The sequence below is a fragment of the Leptonychotes weddellii genome, chromosome 12 (genome assembly GCF_054177405.1).
Source record: "Leptonychotes weddellii isolate Sample4059 chromosome 12, ASM5417740v2, whole genome shotgun sequence".
NCBI lineage: Eukaryota > Metazoa > Chordata > Mammalia > Carnivora > Phocidae > Leptonychotes > Leptonychotes weddellii.
The window spans coordinates 34,947,324-34,952,200 of NC_138380.1; positions in this window are offsets into that span (position 1 = coordinate 34,947,324).

Below are 4,877 nucleotides of genomic sequence, written 5' to 3' on the forward strand. Positions count from 1 at the left end.
GAATTACAGAGCTGAAGGAGGAAATAGAAGTAAAAAAGAAACAACTCCAGAATTTAGAAGATGCTTGTGAGGACATCATGCTTGCAGATGATGATTGCTTAATGATACCTTATCAAATTGGTGATGTTTTCATTAGCCATTCTCAAGAAGAAACACAGGAAATGTTAGAAGAAGCAAAGAAAAATTTGCAAGAAGAAATTGATGCCTTAGAAGCCAGAGTGGAATCAATTCAGCGAGTGTTAGCAGATCTGAAAGTTCAGTTATATGCAAAATTCGGGAGCAACATAAACCTCGAAGCTGATGACAGTTAAACATTTTATAATACTTTTTTTTTAATTTGTTTAATAAACTTGAATATTGTTTAAAATGATAATTTCCCTTCTTCAAATGATATGGAAAGCAAAAGTTTCTTTTTTTAAAATTTTCATTTATTTAATGAAACTTGCCTATTTTCACATGTCTTGCTTATTTATTTTATATTTTTAAAAGAAGACAGTATTCATCTATGTATTTTGCATAACGATTCTATCAAGTGTAGGGGCTTTATGTCATGTTTTTAAAATCGGTTAAGCAACAACAAAAAAAAAAAACAAAAAAAAAACTTACTTCTGTTTTGTTTGGGAACCTGTTCCATTGATGATCAAGAAGAGGAATCTTAATAATTAGGAGGCATATCTGACATCCCTACTGTTTGTAGAAGTAGGAGCTGTTTGTTCAGTAGCTTGTCCAAGATGGTCAGATCAAGCTGATCCATGCGAGTGAAGTAAATCTGGCTAGCGAGAGCAGTTTACAGAATCTTCAACTTTCTACAACTAATCACCTACCCTTGGGCAGCACTGTGTGATGAATCCTCCTAATAAGGAGAAAGAAGGACTGTCACTAGTAAATGGGGAGCAACCTAGAGAGCCAAAATCTAGACAGTTTTAAGGCTAGATAATGCCAAAGTCTAGCATGGCTGGCTAGAATGTAAGTTTATAGAGTACGTCTTCTCAAACATTTTTACAGAAGAATTTAAACTGACCTCAAAGAAAGAAACCTATATAAGCATTTAAGACTCTTGATTTATTTTAAAATTGAATGTGACTATAAAACTTATTTAAACTACTATTAAAGAGTAAAAATGACACTCCAGAAAGATGTGCCATGTTGATAATGTGGTTTTGTATACTTCCCGGTAGAGGACCAAATCTGTCATGAGCATGCATACCCATACTTGTGTGTTTTCCAAAATCTAGATATAACAACATAATGAAATAGTTGGAGCACCTGCGTGGCTCAGTCAGTTAAGAATCTGCCTTCAGTTTGGGTCAGGATCCTGGCGTCCTGGGATCAAGCTCCACGTCACGCTCCGGGCTCCACAGGGAGTCTGCTTCTCCCTCTGCCTCTGCCTGCCACTCCTCCTGCTTCTGCGCTCTGTCAAATAAATAAACAAAAATCTTAAAAAAAAATAAAAATACAAAGTTTTTAAAAGAGATGAAATAGAAATGACTAAGCCAATAGGTAATGAAAACCTATGAAGGTTTTGATGAAAGTCAAGTAAATTTTAGAAACATTTAGCTAGTAGTAAGGTGGATTAGAAGGGAAAAACTGGGACAAGCTGGAGTGGTGGGGGGTGGGAGGGATGGGGTGGCTGGGTGATGGACACTGGGGAGGCTATGTGCTATGGTGAGAGCTGTGAACTGTGTAAGACTGATGAATCACAGACCTGTACCCCTGAAACAAATAATACATTATGTGTTAATAAAAAAATAAAAATTAAATTCACAGAAAAAAAAACTGGGACAAGAGATATCAACTGGGGAAGCTACTACAATACTTTATACAAAAAGGGAGAGTCCCTCAACTGGTATTACCCTTGATATTTTGGAAAAGTCTCCCACCAAACCGTTTGGGTACCAAGCAAAGATGCACATATATTGTTAGCTATAGGCAAGGGCCGCACCCCAGATACTGTGGAAATTTCCATTTTCCTTCCATCATGAAGAGGAATGTTCACACGAAGTCTAGAGAAGGACAAATGGAGACACATGGCATGGAAAGCTAAGAATCTGACACTCTTTTCACCAGTATTTTTATATATATGTTTAGTCTTTATTTAGTAATAACAAGAAACACATTTTTTATTTTTATTTTTTTAAAGATTTTATTTATTCATTTGACAGAAAGAATGAGAGAGAGCACAAGCAGGTGAAGAGGCAGGCAGAGGGAGAGGGAGAAGCAGGCTCCCCGCCGAGCAGGGAGCCCGACTCGGGGCTGGTTCCCAGGACCCTGGGATCATGGCCTGAGCTAAAGGCAGATGCTTAACTGACTGAGATGCCCAGGTGCCCCAGAAACAAATTTTTTATTAATAAAAGTTGTACACCTCTATTTAAATCTGAAGGAATTAGATGCAGTGAATATAACATAGAATTTTAAATATACTGTCATCAAACTGCAATGTTCCAAAACCAGAAAACTGCAATGTTCCAAACCATAATAAGAGTATTTAATTAATAAAAGTGTACTTGATCACATCATATGTCCAGATGGTCCAGTTTTGAAGACCATTTTCTCTCATTGTTTTGGGGAATAGAGTTCTCAATGAGGAAAGAAGTTAAAAGTGCTTCTGCCTATGTGGTTTTTCTTATTAATGTCTCTCTCTCTTTTTTTTAATAGTTTAATAGTTAAAGCTTTTGGTTTTGTTTTGCTTTGCCTATTCTGTGGCTGCTTCTCTGCCCTGGGAGTTCACTCTACTTTCTGAAGGACACCAGATAGCTGAGCTACAGCCTACAGAAAAGGAGGCATCATAAAAATTGCTTAAACTAGACTCTAATCCTAGTTTTCCAGGATCTAATCCATCGGCCTCAGATGTTGGCATGCCTCACAGTGACCCGGAGGGAATGTGAAAACACAGATTCCTGAGCCTCTTCACAAATTTGACTAAGTCTGAAGTCGAATGCTCCAAGTTCCCAGGTGATAGAAATGTTGGTTTGGGGACCATGATTTGCGAACCAATAATTAATCAACTCACTGAGGTCAGAATTCGACAGAGGAATTTGAGTTCAAATCCCCAATATTTCTAAGTGTTTTGTTCTCCTTGGTTTGGTTTTTGGCCTGGCCTTGTCCTTCGTGATTCTTTCTCTTATAAACCTGTAGGAGTTACAGGATGCCGACTGAGGAATTACATAAAAGTTCTAAATAGGTCTCTATATCTTTCAGACTTGGAGATGTGCCTGATGATGAACTGTGGGTCTTGTGACCCCCCCCCCATGGTAATTGTGATTATTTCCATTAGCATTATTATGTAGCTTCTAAGAATGACATCTGCAATTGGTTGTTTTATTGTTTGTCTTTTCCCACGAGCGTCAGGAAGCTGGAATCAGTACCCCCTTAAGCTAGGTGGACAAAGATTTCAGCCAAGATGGACAAGCCATGATACCCTGCCTTGTGTGGAGAAGCAGTCATCAAAATGTATTCCCTGCTACTTAGCATACAATTTATACTGCAATGGCTGTCATCGTCAGATATTATCTAAATGAAAAACAGGAGTTGAAGGATATTAACATATTAAAAGGGGTCAAGAAAATGAGAAATGTGTCTAAGAAAAGTAATTTCAGTCCACAATGATACACAATATAAACCAAGAAAAAAAGACCCACTTAGGAAAAGTATGTGATTTGACCCATCAGATTCAGAAGGCAAATAAGCAGGTAAAAAATAGCAAACTGTGGTAGGATTAAAAATACAGAGATTTTTAAGAAAAACATAGGGGAGTCAAGGAAAAATTCCTATGCAGACAAGTTTACTAGAAATACATGATACCTGCTATACTTTAAATATAATATGGTTTTATTCTCAGATAAATAAAATATGTTACAGATTATATATATATTTTTAATTACTAAGGGGATAAAAGCAGAATAGAGTCAGGCAGGCAATGAAAAGACAACATCTTTACCTCAATCAAAATACTTAGAGTCCTGGATGATAGAAATCTAAATAATATAAAACTTGATTAAGGAACACATTTTATTTAGCTGGGACAAGAAAACGGTGATTTGTTTGAGGCTTCAGACTCAATTCGGTATCCCAGAATCTGTTTAAAATTAACCCAGGCCTGACATTTGTCCCCCTACATTTATACTAAGAATTAGTGGTTTGAATCATAATCTTGATGTACTGTAAGCTACTTCTAAAAGAATTTATATTCTACTATATTCAGATTATTATTAAACTTAGAAAACCTTTTAGAAAGCTTTCTAGTAACCAGAACTGAACCAAAAGAAGACTCTGTTTAACCCATAGTTAACCCACCAGGAAGCACATAGAAAGTCATCTAGAGAGAATTTGCTGAAATCAGACTTCCTGGAGGCTTATGCAGTACCTGCTTACTTACATTTTAATTGAAGCCTCAATTTTTACATCTCTCAAATGGAGCTAATAAATCTGTTGTGAGATTTAAATGAGATTTTTGTAAAATTCTTATGCTGTAGGCGCATAGTAAGAGGTCAATAAATATTAGCTGTTTTTTTATTGCTAGTCGTTGTCATCACATTGGAGTTGTAGTTAATGTTCGTTAGTTTTCTATAGTGCTCACATGTACTAGCAGTATACTACTGCTATAATAAATTGCCACAAACTTGGTAGCTTACACAACACCAGTGTATTATCTTATGGTTCTATCTTACCAAGTAGAAAAACATGTGAGTAGGTCAAAAGTCTAACATGGGTTTTGCAGGGCTAAAATCAAGGTGTTGACAGAGGTATGTTCCTTTTTTGGAGGTTCTGGGCTAAATCTGTCTTCTTGTACCTTCTAGCACCTAGAAACATTCCCTTGCTCCTACATATCTTCAGAGGCAACCACATGTATCTCCTTACTATTTTTCCTTAGTCACATC